The following is a 22259-nucleotide window of genomic DNA, read 5'->3' as shown; positions in this document are numbered from 1 at the left end:
ATCATGAAACGTTCAGATCCCTTACAACTCAATAGATTCTACCTTCTTGTAACGTTTCAGCCTGATTGGACCTTGTTTTCACACAAATGGACCCAGAATGATGTGAAATTGTGCTTCGTGCAACATAATTCTGGGCGCCATTTACAAACCATAAGTGCTAATGACTCCATTCCTTTTTGTGGCTGTAGGGGCTGTTTATTGGAGTACACTAAAACAAGCCTGACCTCTCTAGGACATTCAGAAGCCAAGTTATAAGCCCACAAAGGTGTAACTGGACTACTTATTTAAAGTGACACCAGGCCCGGTGACCTTTGGGACATGGTTTTACCTCCTTAGGAAAGTGCTATCATCATGAAACGTTCAGATCACTTACAACTCAATAGATTCTACCTTCTTGTAACGTTTCAGCCTGAATGGACCTTGTTTTCACACAAATGGACCCAGAATGATGTGAAATTGTGCTTCGTGCAACATAATTCTGGGTGCCATTTACAAACCATAAGTTCTAATGACTCCAGTCTTTTTTGTGGTTGTAGGGGCTGTTGAATGGAGTACACTAAAACAAACCTGATCTCTCTAGGACATTCAGAAGCCAAGTTATAAGCCCACAAATGTGTAACTGGACTACTTCTTTAAAGTGACACCAGATCCGGTGACCTTTGGTACATGGTTTGACCCACTTAGGAATGTGCGATCATCATGAAACGTTCAGATCACTTACAACTCAATAGATTCTACCTTCTTGTAACGTTTCAGCCTGATTGGACCTTGTTTTCACTCAAATGGACCCAGAATGATGTGAAATTGTGCTTCGTGCAACATAATTCTGGGTGCCATTTAAAAACCATAAGTGCTAATGACTCCATTCCTTTTTGAGGTAATAGGGGCTGTTAATTGGAGTACTATAAAACAAACCTGACCTCTCTAGGATATTCAGAAGCCAAGTTATAAGCCCAGAAATGTGTAACTGGACTACTTCTTTAAAGTGACACCAGATCCGGTGACCTTTAGGACATGGATTGACACCCTTAGGAAACCGCTATCATCATGAAACGTTCAGATCACTTACAACTCAATAGATTCTACCTTCCTGTAACGTTTCAGCCTGATTGGACCTTGTTTTCACACAAATGAACCCAGAATGATGTGAAATTGTGCTTTGTGCAACATAATTCTGGGTGCCATTTAAAAACCATAAGTGCTAATGACTCCATTCCTTTTTGGGGTAATGGGGGCTGTTAATTGGAGTACTCTAAAACAAACCTGACCTCTTTAGGATATTCAGAAGCCAAGTTATAAGCCCACAAAGGTGTAACTGGACTACTTCTTTAAAGTGACACCAGGCCCGGTGACCTTTGGGACATGGTTTGACCCCCTGTAGGAATGTGCGATCATCATGAAACGTTCAGATCACTTACAACTCAATAGATTCTACCTTCTTGTAACGTTTCAGCCTGATTGGACCTTGTTTTCACACGAATGGACCCAGAATGATGTGAAATTGTGCTTCGTGCCACATAATTCTGGGTGCCATTTACAAACCATAAGTGCTAATGACTCTATTCCTTTTTGTGGTTGTAGGGGCTGTTGATTTGAGTACACTAAAACAAACCTGATCTCTCTAGGACATTCAGAAGCCAAGTTATAAGCCCACAAATGTGTAACTGGACTACTTCTTTAAATTTACACCGATCCAGTGACCTTTGGGACATGGTTTGACCCCCTATAGGAAAGAGCTATCATCATGAAACGTTCAGATCACTTACAACTCAATAGATTCTACCTTCCTGTAACGTTTCAGCCTGATTGGACCTTGTTTTCACACAAATGAACCCAGAATGATGTGAAATTGTACTTCGTGCAACATAATTCTGGGTGCCATTTAAAAACCATAAGTTCTAATGACTCCATTCCTTTTTGGGGTAATGGGGGCTGTTAATTGGAGTACTCTAAATTAAACCTGACCTCTCTAGGATATTCAGAAGCCAAGTTATAAGCCCACAAAGGTGTAACTGGACTACTTCTTTAAAGTGACACCAGGCCCGGTGACCTTTGGGACATGGTTTGACCCACTTAGGAATGTGCGATCATCATGAAACGTTCAGATCACTTACAACTCAATAGATTCTTCCTTCTTGTAACGTTTCAGCCTGATTGGACCTTGTTTTCACACAAATGGACCCAGAATGATGTGAAATTGTGCTTCATGCAACATAATTCTGGGTGCCATTTACAAACCATAATGACTCCATTCCTTTTTGTGGTTGTAGGGGCTGTTGATTGGAGTACACTAAAACAAACCTGATCCCTCTAGGACATTCAGAAGCCAAGTTATAAGCCCACAAAGGTGTAACTGGACTACTTCTTTAAAGTGACACCAGGCCCGGTGACCTTTGGGACATGGTTTGACCCCCTATAGGAATGTGCGATCATCATGAAACGTTCATAACACTTAAAACTCAATTGATTCTACCTTCTTGTAACGTTTCAGCCTGATTGGACCTTGTTTTCACACAAATGAACCCAGAATGATGTGAAATTGTGCTTTGTGCAACATAATTCTGGGTGCCATTTAAAAACCATAAGTGCTAATGACTCCATTCCTTTTTGGGGTAATGGGGGCTGTTAATTGGAGTACTCTAAAACAAACCTGACCTCTGTAATATATTCAGAAGCCAAGTTATAAGCCCACAAAGGTGTAACTGGACTACTTCTTTAAAGTGACACCAGGCCCGGTGACCTTTGGGACATGGTTTGACCCCCTATAGGAATGTGCGATCATCATGAAACTTTCAGATCACTTACAACTCAACAGATTCTACCTTCTTGTAACGTTTCAGCCTGACTGGACCTTGTTTTCACACAAATGGACCCAGAATGATGTGAAATTGTGCTTCGTGCAACATAATTCTGGGTGCCATTTAAAAGCCATAAGTGCTAATGACTCCATTCCTTTTTGTGGTTGTAGGGGCTGTTGATTGGAGTACACTAAAACAAACCTGATCTCTCTAGGACATTCAGAAGCCAAGTTATAAGCCAACAAAGGTGTAACTGGACTACTTCTTTAAAGTGGCACCAGGCCCGGTGACCTTTGGGACATGGTTTGACCCCCTTAGGAATATCCTATCATCATGAAACGTTCAGATCACTTACAACTCAATAGATTCTACCTTCCTGTAACGTTTCAGCCTGATTGGACCTTGTTTTCACACAAATGAACCCAGAATGATGTGAAATTGTGCTTCGTGCAACATAATTCTGGGTGCCATTTAAAAACCATGAGTGCTAATGACTCCATTCCTTTTTGTGGTTGTAGGGGCTGTTGATTGGAGTACACTAAAACAAACCTGATCTCTCTAGGACATTCAGAAGCCAAGTTATAAGCCCACAAATGTGTAACTGGACTACTTTTTTAAATTGACACCGATCCGGTGACCTTTGGGACATGGTTTTACCTCCTTAGGAAAGTGCTATCATCATGAAACGTTCAGATCACTTACAACTCAATAGATTCTACCTTCCTGTAACGTTTCAGCCTGATTGGACCTTGTTTTCACACAAATGAACCCAGAATGATGTGAAATTTTGCTTCGTGCCACATAATTCTGGGTGCCATTTACAACCCATAAGTGCTAATGACTCTATTCCTTTTTGGGGTAATGGGGGCTGTTAATTGGAGTACTCTAAATTAAACCTGACCTCTCTAGGATATTCAGAAGCCAAGTTATAAGCCCACAAAGGTGTAACTGGACTACTTATTTAAAGTGACACCAGGCCCGGTGACCTTTGGGACATGGTTTGACCCCCTATAGGAATGTGCGTTCATCATGAAACGTTCAGATCACTTACAACTCAATAGATTCTACCTTCTTGTAACGTTTCAGCCTGAATGGACCTTGTTTTCACACAAATGGACCCAGAATGATGTGAAATTGTGCTTCGTGCATCATAATTCTGGGTGCCATTTACAAACCATAAGTCCTAATGACTCCATTCCTTTTTGTGGTTGTAGGGGCTGTTGATTGTAGTACTCTGAAACAAACCTGATCACTCTAGGACATTCAGAAGCCAAGTTATAAGCCCACAAATGTGTAACTGGACTACTTCTTTACATTGACACCAGGCCCGTTGACCTTTGGGACATGATTTGACCCCCTATAGGAATGTGCGATCATCATGAAACGTTCATATCACTTACAACTCAATAGATTCTACCTTCTTGTAACGTTTCAGCCTGATTGGACCTTGTTTTCACATAAATGGACCCAGAATGATGTGAAATTATGCTTCGTGCAACATAATTCTGGGTGCCATTTACAAACCATAAGTTCTAATGACTCCATTCTTTTTTGTGGTTGTAGGGGCTGTTGATTGGAGTACACTAAAACAAACCTGATCTCTCTAGGACATTCAGAAGCCAAGTTATAAGCCCACAAATGTGTAACTGGACTACTTCTTTAAAGTGACACCAGATCCGGTGACCTTTGGGACATGGTTTGACCCACTTAGGAATGTGCGATCATCATGAAACGTTCAGATCACTTACAACTCAATTGATTCTACCTTCTTGTAACGTTTCAGCCTGATTGGACCTTGTTTTCACCCAAATGGACCCAGAATGATGTGAAATTGTGCTTCGTGCAACATCATTCTGGGTGCCATTTAAAAACCATAAGTGCTAATGACTCCATTCCTTTTTGAGGTAATAGGGGCTGTTAATTTGAGTACTCTAAAACAAACCTGACCTCTCTAGGATATTCAGAAGCCAAGTTATAAGCCCACAAATGTGTAACTGGACTACTTCTTTAAAGTGACACCAGTCCTGGTGACCTTTAGGACATGGATTGACACCCTTAGGAAAGTGCTATCATCATGAAACGTTCAGATCACTTACAACTCAATAGATTCTACCTTCCTGTAACGTTTCAGCCTGATTGGACCTTGTTTTCACACAAATGAACCCAGAATGATGTGAAATTTTGCTTCGTGCCACATAATTCTGGGTGCCATTTAAAAACCATAAGTGCTAATGACTCCATTCCTTTTTGGGGTAATGGGGGCTGTTAATTGGAGTACTCTAAAACAAACCTGACCTCTTTAGGATATTCAGAAGCCAGGTTATAAGCCCACAAATGTGTAACTGGACTACTTCTTTAAATTGACAACAGATCCGGTGACCTCTGGGACATGGTTTGACCCCCTTAGGAAAGTGCTATCATCATGAAATGTTCAGATCACTTACAACTCAATAGATTCTACCGTCCTGTAACGTTTCAGCCTGACTGGACCTTGTTTTCACACAAATGGACCCAGAATGATGTGAAATTGTGCTTCGTGCAACATAATTCTGGGTGCCATTTAAAAACCATAATTGCTAATGACTCCATTCCTTTTTGTGGTTGTAGGGGCTGTTGATTGGAGTACACTAAAACAAACCTGATCTCTCTAGGACATTCAGAAGCCAAGTTATAAGCCCACAAATGTGTAACTAGACTACTTCTTTAAATTGACAACAGATCCGGTGACCTCTGGGACATGGTTTGACCCCCTTAGGAAAGTGCTATCATCATGAAACGTTCAGATCACTTACAACTCAATAGATTCTACCTTCCTGTAACGTTTCAGCCTGATTGGACCTTGTTTTCACACAAATGAACCCAGAATGATGTGAAATTGTGCTTCGTGCAACATAATTCTGGGTGCCATTTACAAACCATAAGTGCTAATGACTCCATTCCTTTTTGTGGTTGTAGGGGATGTTGATTGGAGTACACTAAAACAAACCTGATCTCTCTAGGAAATTCAGAAGCCAAGTTATAAGCCCACAAAGGTGTAACTGGACTACTTCTTTAAAGTGACACCAGGCCCGGTGACCTTTGGGACATGGTTTGACCCCCTATAGGAATGTGCGATCATCATGAAACATTCAGATCACTTACAACTCAATAGATTCTACCTTCTTGTAACGTTTCAGCTTGATTGGACCTTGTTTTCACACAAATGGACCCAGAATGATGTGAAATTGTGCTTCGTGCAACATAATTCTGGGTGCCATTTACAAACCATAAGTGCTAATGACTCCATTCCTTTTTGTGGTTGTAGGGGCTGTTGATTGGAGTACATAAAACAAACCTGATCTCTCTAGGACATTCAGAAGCCAAGTTATAAGCCCACAAATGTGTAACTGGACTACTTCTTTAAAGTGACACCAGATCTGGTGACCTTTGGGACATGGTTTGACCCACTTAGGAATGTGCGATCATCATGAAACGTTCAGATCACTTACAACTCAATAGATTCTACCTTCTTGTAACGTTTCAGCCTGATTGGACCTTGTTTTCACACAAATGGACCCAGAATGATGTGAAATTGTGCTTCGTACAACATAATTCTGGGTGCCATTTACAAACCATAAGTGCTAATGACTCCATTCCTTTTTCTGGTTGTAGGGGCTGTTGATTGGAATACACTAAAACAAACCTGATCTCTCTAGGACATTCAGAAGCCAAGTTATAAGCCCACAAAGGTGTAACTGGACTACTTCTTTAAAGTGACACCAGGCCCGGTGACCTTTGGGACATGGTTTGACCCCCTATAGGAATGTGCGATCATCATGAAATGTTCAGATCACTTACAACTCAATAGATTCTACCTTCTTGTAACGTTTCAGCCTGAATGGACCTTGTTTTCAAACAAATGGACCCAGAATGATGTGAAATTGTGCTTCGTGCAACATAATTCTGGGTGCCATTTACAAACCATAAGTGCTAATGACTCCATTCCTTTTTGTGGTTGTATGGGCTGTTGATTGGAGTACACTAAAACAAACCTGATCTCTCTAGGACATTCAGAAGCCAAGTTATAAGCCCACAAATGTGTAACTGGACTACTTCTTTAAAGTGACACCAGATCCGGTGACCTTTGGGACATGGTTTGACCCACTTAGGAATGTGCGATCATCATGAAACTTTCAGATCACTTACAACTCAATAGATTCTACCTTCTTGTAACGTTTCAGCCTGATTGGACCTTGTTTTCACACAAATGGACCCAGAATGATGTGAAATTGTGCTTCGTTTAACATAATTCTGGGTGCCATTTACAAACCATAAGTGCTAATGACTCCATTCCTTTTTGTAGTTGTAGGGGCTGTTGATTGGAGTACACTAAAACAAACCTGATCTCTCTAGGACATTCAGAAGCCAGGTTATAAAGCCACAAATGTGTAACTGGACTACTTCTTTAAAGTGACACCAGGCCCGGTGACCTTTGGGACATGGTTTGACCCACTTAGGAATGTGCGATCATCATGAAACGTTCATATCACTTACAACTCAATAGATTCTACCTTCTTGTAACGTTTCAGCCTGATTGGACCTTGTTTTCACACAAATGGACCCAGAATGATGTGAAATTGTGCTTCGTGCAACATAATTCTGGGTGCCATTTACAAACCATAAGTGCTAATGACTGAATTCTTTTTTGTGGTTGTAGGGGCTGTTGATTGGAGTGCACTAAAACAAACCTGATCTCTCTAGGACATTCAGAAGCCAAGTTATAAGCCCACAAATGTGTAACTGGACTACTTCTTTAAAGTGACACCAGATCCGGTGACTTTTGGGACATGGTTTGACCCACTTAGGAATGTGCGATCATCATGAAACGTTCAGATCACTTACAACTCAATAGATTCTACCTTCTTGTAACGTTTCAGCCTGATTGGACATTGTTTTCACACAAATGGACCCAGAATGATGTGAAATTGTGCTTCGTGCAACATAATTCTGGGTGCCATTTAAAAACCATAAGTGCTAATGACGCCATTCCTTTTTGAGGTAATAGGGGCTGTTAATTGGAGTACTCTAAAACAAACCTGACCTCTTTAGGATATTCAGAAGCCAAGTTATAAGCCCACAAAGGTGTAACTGGACTACTTCTTTAAAGTGACACCAGGCCCGGTGACCTTTGGGACATGGTTTGACCCCCTATAGGAATGTGCGATCATCATGAAACTTTCAGATCACTTACAACTCAACAGATTCTACCTTCTTGTAACGTTTCAGCCTGACTGGACCTTGTTTTCACACAAATGGACCCAGAATGATGTGAAATTGTGCTTCGTGCAACATAATTCTGGGTGCCATTTAAAAACCATAAGTGCTAATGACTCCATTCCTTTTTGTGGTTGTAGGGGCTGTTGATTGGAGTACACTAAAACAAACCTGATCTCTCTAGGAAATTCACAAGCCAAGTTATAAGCCCACAAATGTGTAAACTGGAATACTTATTTAAATTGACACCAGTTCCGGTGACCTCTGGGACATGGTTTGACCCCCTTAGGAATGTGCGATCATCATGAAACGTTCAGATCACTTACAACTCAATAGATTCTACCTTCTTGTAACGTTTCAGCCTGATTGGACCTTGTTTTCACACAAATGGACCCAGAATGATGTGAAATTGTGCTTCGTGCAACATAATTCTGGGTGCCATTTAAAAACCATAAGTGCTAATGACTCCATTCCTTTTTGAGGTAATATGGGCTGTTAATTGGAGTACTCTAAAACAAACCTGACCTCTCTAGGATATTCAGAAGCCAAGTTATAAGCCCACAAATGTGTAACTGGACTACTTCTTTAAAGTGACACCAGATCCGGTGACCTTTAGGACATGGTTTGACCCCCTTAGGAAAGTGCTATCATCATGAAACGTTCAGATCACTTACAACTCAATAGACTCTACCTTCCTGTAACGTTTCAGCCTGATTGGACCTTGTTTTCACACAAATGAACCCAGAATGATGTGAAATTGTGCTTTGTGCAACATAATTCTGGGTGCCATTTAAAAACCATAAGTGCTAATGACTCCATTCCTTTTTGGGGTAATGGGGGCTGTTAATTGGAGTACTCTAAAACAAACCTGACCTCTGTAGGATATTCAGAAGCCAAGTTATAAGCCCACAAAGGTGTAACTGGACTACTTCTTTAAAGTGACACCAGGCCCGGTGACCTTTGGGACATGGTTTGACCCCCTATAGGAATGTGATATCATCATGAAACTTTCAGATCACTTACAACTCAACAGATTCTACCTTCTTGTAACGTTTCAGCCTGACTGGACCTTGTTTTCACACAAATGGACCCAGAATGATGTGAAATTGTGCTTCGTGCAACATAATTCTGGGTGCCATTTAAAAGCCATAAGTGCTAATGACTCCATTCCTTTTTGAGGTTGTAGGGGCTGTTGATTGGAGTACACTAAAACAAACCTGATCTCTCTAGGACATTCAGAAGCCAAGTTATAAGCCCACAAATGTGTAACTGGACTGCTTCTTTAAATTGACACCAGATCCGGTGACCTCTGGGACATGGTTTGACCCCCTTAGGAAAGTGCTATCATCATGAAACGTTCAGATCACTTACAACTCAATAGATTCTACCTTCCTGTAACGTTTCAGCCTGATTGGACCTTGTTTTCACACAAATGAACCCAGAATGATGTTAAATTGTGCTTTGTGCAACATAATTCTGGGTGCCATTTAAAAACCATAAGTGCTAATGACTCCATTCCTTTTTGTGGTTGTAGGGGCTGTTTATTGAAGTACACTAAAACAAGCCTGACCTCTCTAGGACATTCAGAAGCCAAGTTATAAGCCCACAAAGGTGTAACTGGACTACTTCTTTAAAGTGGCACCAGGCCCGGTGACCTTTGGGACATGGTTTGACCCCCTTTGGAATGTGCTATCATCATGAAACGTTCAGATCACTTACAACTCAATAGATTCTACCTTCCTGTAACGTTTCAGCCTGATTGGACCTTGTTTTCACACAAATGGACCCAGAATGATGTGAAATTGTGCTTCGTGCAACATAATTCTGGGTGCCATTTACAAACCATAAGTGCTAATGACTGAATTCTTTTTTGTGGTTGTAGGGGCTGTTGATTGGAGTGCACTAAAACAAACCTGATCTCTCTAGGACATTCAGAAGCCAAGTTATAAGCCCACAAATGTGTAACTGGACTACTTCTTTAAAGTGACACCAGATCCGGTGACTTTTGGGACATGGTTTGACCCACTTAGGAATGTGCGATCATCATGAAACGTTCAGATCACTTACAACTCAATAGATTCTACCTTCTTGTAACGTTTGAGCCTGATTGGACATTGTTTTCACACAAATGGACCCAGAATGATGTGAAATTGTGCTTCGTGCAACATAATTCTGGGTGCCATTTAAAAACCATAAGTGCTAATGACTCCATTCCTTTTTGAGGTAATAGGGGCTGTTAATTGGAGTACTCTAAAACAAACCTGACCTCTTTAGGATATTCAGAAGCCAAGTTATAAGCACACAAAGGTGTAACTGGACTACTTCTTTAAAGTGACACCAGGCCCGGTGACCTTTGGGACATGGTTTGACCCCCTATAGGAATGTGCGATCATCATGAAACTTTCAGATCACTTACAACTCAACAGATTCTACCTTCTTGTAACGTTTCAGCCTGACTGGACCTTGTTTTCACACAAATGGACCCAGAATGATGTGAAATTGTGCTTCGTGCAACATAATTCTGGGTGCCATTTAAAAACCATAAGTGCTAATGACTCCATTCCTTTTTGTGGTTGTAGGGGCTGTTGATTGGAGTACACTAAAACAAACCTGATCTCTCTAGGAAATTCACAAGCCAAGTTATAAGCCCACAAATGTGTAAACTGGAATACTTCTTTAAATTGACACCAGATCCGGTGGCCTCTGGGACATGGTTTGACCCCCTTAGGAATGTGCGATCATCATGAAACGTTCAGATCACTTACAACTCAATAGATTCTACCTTCTTGTAACGTTTCAGCCTGATTGGACCTTGTTTTCACACAAATGGACCCAGAATGATGTGAAATTGTGCTTCGTGCAACATAATTCTGGGTGCCATTTAAAAACCATAAGTGCTAATGACTCCATTCCTTTTTGAGGTAATATGGGCTGTTAATTGGAGTACTCTAAAACAAACCTGACCTCTCTAGGATATTCAGAAGCCAAGTTATAAGCCCACAAATGTGTAACTGGACTACTTCTTTAAAGTGACACCAGATCCGGTGACCTTTAGGACATGGTTTGACCCCCTTAGGAAAGTGCTATCATCATGAAACGTTCAGATCACTTACAACTCAATAGATTCTACCTTCCTGTAACGTTTCAGCCTGATTGGACCTTGTTTTCACACAAATGAACCCAGAATGATGTGAAATTGTGCTTTGTGCAACATAATTCTGGGTGCCATTTAAAAACCATAAGTGCTAATGACTCCATTCCTTTTTGGGGTAATGGGGGCTGTTAATTGGAGTACTCTAAAACAAACCTGACCTCTGTAGGATATTCAGAAGCCAAGTTATAAGCCCACAAAGGTGTAACTGGACTACTTCTTTAAAGTGACACCAGGCCCGGTGACCTTTGGGACATGGTTTGACCCCCTATAGGAATATGATATCATCATGAAACTTTCAGATCACTTACAACTCAACAGATTCTACCTTCTTGTAACGTTTCAGCCTGACTGGACCTTGTTTTCACACAAATGGACCCAGAATGATGTGAAATTGTGCTTCGTGCAACATAATTCTGGGTGCCATTTAAAAGCCATAAGTGCTAATGACTCCATTCCTTTTTGAGGTTGTAGGGGCTGTTGATTGGAGTACACTAAAACAAACCTGATCTCTCTAGGACATTCAGAAGCCAAGTTATAAGCCCACAAATGTGTAACTGGACTGCTTCTTTAAATTGACACCAGATCCGGTGACCTCTGGGACATGGTTTGACCCCCTTAGGAAAGTGCTATCATCATGAAACGTTCAGATCACTTACAACTCAATAGATTCTACCTTCCTGTTACGTTTCAGCCTGATTGGACCTTGTTTTCACACAAATGAACCCAGAATGATGTGAAATTGTGCTTTGTGCAACATAATTCTGGGTGCCATTTAAAAACCATAAGTGCTAATGACTCCATTCCTTTTTGTGGTTGTAGGGGCTGTTGATTGGAGTACACTAAAACAAACCTGATCTCTCTCGGACATTCAGAAGCCAAGTTATAAGCCCACAAATGTGTAACTGGACTACTTTTTTAAATTGACACCGATCCGGTGACCTTTGGGACATGGTTTTACCTCCTTAGGAAAGTGCTATCATCATGAAACGTTCACATCACTTACAACTCAATAGATTCTACCTTCTTGTAACGTTTCAGCCTGATTGGACCTTGTTTTCATACAAATGGACCCAGAATGATGTGAAATTGTGCTTCGTGCAACATAATTCTGGGTGCCATTTACAAACCATAAGTTCTAATGACTCCATTCTTTTTTGTGGTTGTAGGGGCTGTTGATTGGAGTACACTAAAACAAACCTGATCTCTCTAGGACATTCAGAAGCTAAGTTATAAGCCCACAAATGTGTAACTGGACTACTTCTTTAAAGTGACACCAGATCCGGTGACCTTTGGTACATGGTTTGACCCACTTAGGAATGTGCGATCATCATGAAACAGTCAGATCACTTACAACTCGATAGATTCTACCTTCTTGTAACGTTTCAGCCTGATTGGACCTTGTTTTCACCCAAATGGACCCAGAAGGATGTGAAATTGTGCTTCGTGCAACATAATTCTGGGTGCCATTTAAAAACCATAAGTGCTAATGACTCCATTCCTTTTTGAGGTAATAGGGGCTGTTAATTGGAGTACTATAAAACAAACCTGACCTCTCTAGGATATTCAGAAGCCAAGTTATAAGCCCACAAATGTGTAACTGGACTACTTCTTTAAAGTGACACCAGGTCCGGTGACCTTTAGGACATGGATTGACACCCTTAGGAAACTGCTATCATCATGAAACGTTCAGATCACTTACAACTCAATAGATTCTACCTTCCTGTAACGTTTCAGCCTGATTGGACCTTGTTTTCACACAAATGAACCCAGAATGATGTGAAATTGTGCTTCGTGCAACATAATTCTGGGTGCCATTTAAAAACCATAAGTGCTAATGACTCCATTCCTTTTTGGGGTAATGGGGGCTGTTAATTGGAGTACTCTAAAACAAACCTGACCTCTTTAGGATATTCAGAAGCCAAGTTATAAGCCCACAAAGGTGTAACTGGACTACTTCTTTAAAGTGACACCAGGCCCGGTGACCTTTGGGACATGGTTTGACCCCCTGTAGGAATGTGCGATCATCATGAAACGTTCAGATCACTTACAACTCAATAGATTCTACCTTCTTGTAACGTTTCAGCCTGATTGGACCTTGTTTTCACACGAATGGACCCAGAATGATGTGAAATTGTGCTTCGTGCCACATAATTCTGGGTGCCATTTACAAACCATAAGTGCTAATGACTCTATTCCTTTTTGTGGTTGTAGGGGCTGTTGATTGGAGTACACTAAAACAAACCTGATCTCTCTAGGACATTCAGAAGCCAAGTTATAAGCCCACAAATGTGTAACTGGACTACTTCTTTAAAGTGACACCAGATCCGGTGACCTTTGGTACATGGTTTGACCCACTTAGGAATGTGCGATCATCATGAAACGTTCAGATCACTTACAACTCGATAGATTCTACCTTCTTGTAACGTTTCAGCCTGATTGGACCTTGTTTTCACCCAAATGGACCCAGAATGATGTGAAATTGTGCTTCGTGCAACATAATTCTGGGTGCCATTTAAAAACCATAAGTGCTAATGACTCCATTCCTTTTTGAGGTAATAGGGGCTGTTAATTGGAGTACTATAAAACAAACCTGACCTCTCTAGGATATTCAGAAGCCAAGTTATAAGCCCACAAATGTGTAACTGGACTACTTCTTTAAAGTGACACCAGATCCGGTGACCTTTAGGACATGGATTGACACCCTTAGGAAACTGCTATCATCATGAAACGTTCAGATCACTTACAACTCAATAGATTCTACCTTCCTGTAACGTTTCAGCCTGATTGGACCTTGTTTTCACACAAATGAACCCAGAATGATGTGAAATTGTGCTTTGTGCAACATAATTCTGGGTGCCATTTAAAAACCATAAGTGCTAATGACTCCATTCCTTTTTGGGGTAATGGGGGCTGTTAATTGGAGTACTCTAAAACAAACCTGACCTCTTTAGGATATTCAGAAGCCAAGTTATAAGCCCACAAAGGTTTAACTGGACTACTTCTTTAAAGTGACACCAGGCCCGGTGACCTTTGGGACATGGTTTGACCTCCTGTAGGAATGTGCGATCATCATGAAATGTTCAGATCACTTACAACTCAATAGATTCTACCTTGTTGTAACGTTTCAGCCTGATTGGACCTTGTTTTCACACGAATGGACCCAGAATGATGTGAAATTGTACTTCGTGCCACATAATTCTGGGTGCCATTTACAAACCATAAGTGCTAATGACTCTATTCCTTTTTGTGGTTGTAGGGGCTGTTGATTGGAGTACACTAAAACAAACCTGATCTCTCTAGGACATTCAGAAGCCAAGTTATAAGCCCACAAATGTGTAACTGGACTACTTCTTTAAATATACACCGATCCAGTGACCTTTGGGACATGGTTTGACCCCCTATAGGAAAGTGCTATCATCATGAAACGTTCAGATCACTTACAACTCAATAGATTCTACCTTCCTGTAACGTTTCAGCCTGATTGGACCTTGTTTTCACACAAATGAACCCAGAATGATGTGAACTTGTGCTTCGTGCAACATAATTCTGGGTGCCATTTAAAAACCATAAGTTCTAATGACTCCATTCCTTTTTGGGGTAATGTGGGCTGTTAATTGGAGTACTCTAAATTAAACCTGACCTCTCTAGGATATTCAGAAGCCAAGTTATAAGCCCACAAAGGTGTAACTGGACTACTTCTTTAAAGTGACACCAGGCCCGGTGACCTTTGGGACATGGTTTGACCCCCTTAGGAATGTGCGATCATCATGAAACGTTCAGATCACTTACAACTCAATAGATTCTACCTTCTTGTAACGTTTCAGCCTGATTGGACCTTGTTTTCACACAAATGGACCCAGAATGATGTGAAATTGTGCTTCATGCAACATAATTCTGGGTGCCATTTACAAACCATAATGACTCCATTCCTTTTTGTGGTTGTAGGGGCTGTTGATTGGAGTACACTAAAACAAACCTGATCTCTCTAGGACATTCAGAAGCCAAGTTATAAGCCCACAAAGGTGTAACTGGACTACTTCTTTAAAGTGACACCAGGCCCGGTGACCTTTGGGACATGGTTTGACCCCCTATAGGAATGTGCGATCATCATGAAACGTTCATATCACTTAAAACTCAATTGATTCTACCTTCTTGTAACGATTCAGCCTGATTGGACCTTGTTTTCACACAAATGAACCCAGAATGATGTGAAATTGTGCTTTGTGCAACATAATTCTGGGTGCCATTTAAAAACCATAAGTGCTAATGACTCCATTCCTTTTTGGGGTAATGGGGGCTGTTAATTGGAGTACTCTAAAACAAACCTGACCTCTGTAGGATATTCAGAAGCCAAGTTATAAGCCCACAAAGGTGTAACTGGACTACTTCTTTAAAGTGACACCAGGCCCGGTGACCTTTGGGACATGGTTTGACCCCCTATAGGAATGTGCGATCATCATGAAACTTTCAGATCACTTACAACTCAACAGATTCTACCTTCTTGTAACGTTTCAGCCTGACTGGACCTTGTTTTCACACAAATGGACCCAGAATGATGTGAAATTGTGCTTCGTGCAACATAATTCTGGGTGCCATTTAAAAGCCATAAGTGCTAATGACTCCATTCCTTTTTGTGGTTGTAGGGGCTGTTGATTGGAGTACACTAAAACAAACCTGATCTCTCTAGGACATTCAGAAGCCAAGTTATAAGCCCACAAATGTGTAACTGGACTACTTCTTTAAATTTACACCGATCCAGTGACCTTTGGGACATGGTTTGACCCCCTATAGGAAAGTGCTATCATCATGAAACGTTCAGATCACTTACAACTCAATAGATTCTACCTTCCTGTAACGTTTCAGCCTGATTGGACCTTGTTTTCACACAAATGAACCCAGAATGATGTGAAATTGTGCTTCGTGCAACATAATTCTGGGTGCCATTTAAAAACCATAAGTTCTAATGACTCCATTCCTTTTTGGGGTAATGGGGGCTGTTAATTGGAGTACTCTAAATTAAACCTGACCTCTCTAGGATATTCAGAAGCCAAGTTATAAGCCCACAAAGGTGTAACTGGACTACTTCTTTAAAGTGACACCAGGCCCGGTGACCTTTGGGACATGGTTTGACCCCCTTAGGAATGTGCGATCATCATGAAACGTTCAGATCACTTACAACTCAATAGATTCTACCTTCTTGTAACGTTTCAGCCTGATTGGACCTTGTTTTCACACAAATGGACCCAGAATGATGTGAAATTTTGCTTCATGCAACATAATTCTGGGTGCCATTTACAAACCATAATGACTCCATTCCTTTTTGTGGTTGTAGGGGCTGTTGATTGGAGTACACTAAACAAACCTGATCTCTCTAGGACATTCAGAAGCCAAGTTATAAGCCCACAAAGGTGTAACTGGACTACTTCTTTAAAGTGACACCAGGCCCGGTGACCTTTGGGACATGGTTTGACCCCCTATAGGAATGTGCGATCATCATGAAACGTTCATAACACTTAAAACTCAATTGATTCTACCTTCTTGTAACGTTTCAGCCTGATTGGACCTTGTTTTCACACAAATGAACCCAGAATGATGTGAAATTGTGCTTTGTGCAACATAATTCTGGGTGCCATTTAAAAACCATAAGTGCTAATGACTCCATTCCTTTTTGGGGTAATGGGGGCTGTTAATTGGAGTACTCTAAAACAAACCTGACCTCTGTAGGATATTCAGAAGCCAAGTTATAAGCCCACAAAGGTGTAACTGGACTACTTCTTTAAAGTGACACCAGGCCCGGTGACCTTTGGGACATGGTTTGACCCCCTATAGGAATGTGCGATCATCATGAAACTTTCAGATCACTTACAACTCAACAGATTCTACCTTCTTGTAACGTTTCAGCCTGACTGGACCTTGCTTTCACACAAATGGACCCAGAATGATGTGAAATTGTGCTTCGTGCAACATAATTCTGGGTGCCATTTAAAAGCCATAAGTGCTAATGACTCCATTCCTTTTTGTGGTTGTAGGGGCTGTTGATTGGAGTACACTAAAACAAACCTGATCTCTCTAGGACATTCAGAAGCCAAGTTATAAGCCAACAAATGTGTAACTGGACTACTTCTTTAAATTGACACCAGATCCGGTGACCTCTGGGACATGGTTTGACCCCCTTAGGAAAGGGCTATCATCATGAAACGTTCAGATCACTTACAACTCAATAGATTCTACCTTCCTGTAACGTTTCAGCCTGATTGGACCTTGTTTTCACACAAATGAACCCAGAATGATGTGAAATTGTGCTTTGTGCAACATAATTCTGGGTGCCATTTAAAAACCATAAGTGCTAATGACTCCATTCCTTTTTGTGGTTGTAGGGGCTGTTTATTCAAGTACACTAAAACAAGCCTGACCTCTCTAGGACATTCAGAAGCCAAGTTATAAGCCCACAAAGGTGTAACTGGACTACTTCTTTAAAGTGGCACCAGGCCCGGTGACCTTTGGGACATGGTTTGACCCCCTTAGGAATATCCTATCATCATGAAACGTTCAGATCACTTACAACTCAATAGATTCTACCTTCCTGTAACGTTTCAGCCTGATTGGACCTTGTTTTCACACAAATGAACCCAGAATGATGTGAAATTTTGCTTCGTGCCACATAATTCTGGGTGCCATTTACAACCCATAAGTGCTAATGACTCCATTCCTTTTTGGGGTAATGGGGGCTGTTAATTGGAGTACTCTAAATTAAACCTGACCTCTCTAGGATATTCAGAAGCCAAGTTATAAGCCCACAAAGGTGTAACTGGACTACATCTTTAAAGTGACACCAGGCCCGGTGACGTTTGGGACATGGTTTGACCCCCTTAGGAATGTGCGATCATCATGAAACGTTCAGATCCCTTACAACTCAATAGATTCTACCTTCTTGTAACGTTTCAGCCTGATTGGACCTTGTTTTCACACAAATGGACCCAGAATGATGTGAAATTGTGCTTCGTGCAACATAATTCTGGGCGCCATTTACAAACCATAAGTGCTAATGACTCCATTCCTTTTTGTGGCTGTAGGGGCTGTTTATTGGAGTACACTAAAACAAGCCTGACCTCTCTAGGACATTCAGAAGCCAAGTTATAAGCCCACAAAGGTGTAACTGGACTACTTATTTAAAGTGACACCAGGCCCGGTGACCTTTGGGACATGGTTTTACCTCCTTAGGAAAGTGCTATCATCATGAAACGTTCAGATCACTTACAACTCAATAGATTCTACCTTCTTGTAACGTTTCAGCCTGAATGGACCTTGTTTTCACACAAATGGACCCAGAATGATGTGAAATTGTGCTTCGTGCAACATAATTCTGGGTGCCATTTACAAACCATAAGTTCTAATGACTCCAGTCTTTTTTGTGGTTGTAGGGGCTGTTGAATGGAGTACACTAAAACAAACCTGATCTCTCTAGGACATTCAGAAGCCAAGTTATAAGCCCACAAATGTGTAACTGGACTACTTCTTTTAAGTGACACCAGATCCGGTGACCTTTGGTACATGGTTTGACCCACTTAGGAATGTGCGATCATCATGAAACGTTCAGATCACTTACAACTCAATAGATTCTACCTTCTTGTAACGTTTCAGCCTGATTGGACCTTGTTTTCACCCAAATGGACCCAGAATGATGTGAAATTGTGCTTCGTGCAACATAATTCTGGGTGCCATTTAAAAACCATAAGTGCTAATGACTCCATTCCTTTTTGAGGTAATAGGGGCTGTTAATTGGAGTACTATAAAACAAACCTGACCTCTCTAGGATATTCAGAAGCCAAGTTATAAGCCCAGAAATGTGTAACTGGACTACTTCTTTAAAGTGACACCAGATCCGGTGACCTTTAGGACATGGATTGACACCCTTAGGAAACTGCTATCATCATGAAACGTTCAGATCACTTACAACTCAATAGATTCTACCTTCCTGTAACGTTTCAGCCTGATTGGACCTTGTTTTCACACAAATGAACCCAGAATGATGTGAAATTGTGCTTTGTGCAACATAATTCTGGGTGCCATTTAAAAACCATAAGTGCTAATGACTCCATTCCTTTTTGGGGTAATGGGGGCTGTTAATTGGAGTACTCTAAAACAAACCTGACCTCTTTAGGATATTCAGAAGCCAAGTTATAAGCCCACAAAGGTGTAACTGGACTACTTCTTTAAAGTGACACCAGGCCCGGTGACCTTTGGGACATGGTTTGACCCCCTGTAGGAATGTGCGATCATCATGAAACGTCTAGATCACTTACAACTCAATAGATTCTACCTTCTTGTAACGTTTCAGCCTGATTGGACCTTGTTTTCACACGAATGGACCCAGAATGATGTGAAATTGTGCTTCGTGCCACATAATTCTGGGTGCCATTTACAAACCATAAGTGCTAATGACTCTATTCCTTTTTGTGGTTGTAGGGGCTGTTGATTTGAGTACACTAAAACAAACCTGATCTCTCTAGGACATTCAGAAGCCAAGTTATAAGCCCACAAATGTGTAACTGGACTACTTCTTTAAATTTACACCGATCCAGTGACCTTTGGGACATGGTTTGACCCCCTATAGGAAAGTGCTATCATCATGAAACGTTCAGTTCACTTACAACTCAATAGATTCTACCTTCCTGTAACGTTTCAGCCTGATTGGACCTTGTTTTCACACAAATGAACCCAGAATGATGTGAAATTGTGCTTCGTGCAACATAATTCTGGGTGCCATTTAAAAACCATAAGTTCTAATGACTCCATTCCTTTTTGGGGTAATGGGGGCTGTTAATTGGAGTACTCTAAATTAAACCTGACCTCTCTAGGATATTCAGAAGCCAAGTTATAAGCCCACAAAGGTGTAACTGGACTACTTCTTTAAAGTGACACCAGGCCCGGTGACCTTTGGGACATGGTTTGACCCCCTTAGGAATGTGCGATCATCATGAAACGTTCAGATCACTTACAACTCAATAGATTCTTCCTTCTTGTAACGTTTCAGCCTGATTGGACCTTGTTTTCACACAAATGGACCCAGAATGATGTGAAATTGTGCTTCATGCAACATAATTCTGGGTGCCATTTACAAACCATAATGACTCCATTCCTTTTTGTGGTTGTAGGGGCTGTTGATTGGAGTACACTAAAACAAACCTGATCCCTCTAGGACATTCAGAAGCCAAGTTATAAGCCCACAAAGGTGTAACTGGACTACTTCTTTAAAGTGACACCAGGCCCGGTGACCTTTGGGACATGGTTTGACCCCCTATAGGAATGTGCGATCATCATGAAACGTTCATAACACTTAAAACTCAATTGATTCTACCTTCTTGTAACGTTTCAGCCTGATTGGACCTTGTTTTCACACAAATGAACCCAGAATGATGTGAAATTGTGCTTTGTGCAACATAATTCTCGGTGCCATTTAAAAACCATAAGTGCTAATGACTCCATTCCTTTTTGGGGTAATGGGGGCTGTTAATTGGAGTACTCTAAAACAAACCTGACCTCTGTAATATATTCAGAAGCCAAGTTATAAGCCCACAAAGGTGTAACTGGACTACTTCTTTAAAGTGACACCAGGCCCGGTGACCTTTGGGACATGGTTTGACCCCCTATAGGAATGTGCGATCATCATGAAACTTTCAGATCACTTACAACTCAACAGATTCTACCTTCTTGTAACGTTTCAGCCTGACTGGACCTTGTTTTCACACAAATGGACCCAGAATGATGTGAAATTGTGCTTCGTGCAACATAATTCTGGGTGCCATTTAAAAGCCATAAGTGCTAATGACTCCATTCCTTTTTGTGGTTGTAGGGGCTGTTGATTGGAGTACACTAAAACAAACCTGATCTCTCTAGGACATTCAGAAGCCAAGTTATAAGCCAACAAAGGTGTAACTGGACTACTTCTTTAAAGTGGCACCAGGCCCGGTGACCTTTGGGACATGGTTTGACCCCCTTAGGAATATCCTATCATCATGAAACGTTCAGATCACTTACAACTCAATAGATTCTACCTTCCTGTAACGTTTCAGCCTGATTGGACCTTGTTTTCACACAAATGAACCCAGAATGATGTGAAATTGTGCTTCGTGCAACATAATTCTGGGTGCCATTTAAAAACCATGAGTGCTAATCACTCCATTCCTTTTTGTGGTTGTAGGGGCTGTTGATTGGAGTACACTAAAACAAACCTGATCTCTCTAGGACATTCAGAAGCCAAGTTATAAGCCCACAAATGTGTAACTGGACTACTTTTTTAAATTGACACCGATCCGGTGACCTTTGGGACATGGTTTTACCTCCTTAGGAAAGTGCTATCATCATGAAACGTTCAGATCACTTACAACTCAATAGATTCTACCTTCCTGTAACGTTTCAGCCTGATTGGACCTTGTTTTCACACAAATGAACCCAGAATGATGTGAAATTTTGCTTCGTGCCACATAATTCTGGGTGCCATTTACAACCCATAAGTGCTAATGACTCCATTCCTTTTTGGGGTAATGGGGGCTGTTAATTGGAGTACTCTAAATTAAACCTGACCTCTCTAGGATATTCAGAAGCCAAGTTATAAGCCCACAAAGGTGTAACTGGACTACTTATTTAAAGTGACACCAGGCCCGGTGACCTTTGGGACATGGTTTGACCCCCTATAGGAATGTGCGTTCATCATGAAACGTTCAGATCACTTACAACTCAATAGATTCTACCTTCTTGTAACGTTTCAGCCTGAATGGACCTTGTTTTCACACAAATGGACCCAGAATGATGTGAAATTGTGCTTCGTGCATCATAATTCTGGGTGCCATTTACAAACCATAAGTCCTAATGACTCCATTCCTTTTTGTGGTTGTAGGGGCTGTTGATTGTAGTACTCTGAAACAAACCTGATCACTCTAGGACATTCAGAAGCCAAGTTATAAGCCCACAAATGTGTAACTGGACTACTTCTTTACATTGACACCAGGCCCGTTGACCTTTGGGACATGATTTGACCCCCTATAGGAATGTGC

The sequence above is a fragment of the Nothobranchius furzeri genome, chromosome 7 (assembly GCF_043380555.1).
Source record: "Nothobranchius furzeri strain GRZ-AD chromosome 7, NfurGRZ-RIMD1, whole genome shotgun sequence".
Lineage (NCBI taxonomy): Eukaryota > Metazoa > Chordata > Actinopteri > Cyprinodontiformes > Nothobranchiidae > Nothobranchius > Nothobranchius furzeri.
This window is presented reverse-complemented; position numbering follows the sequence as displayed.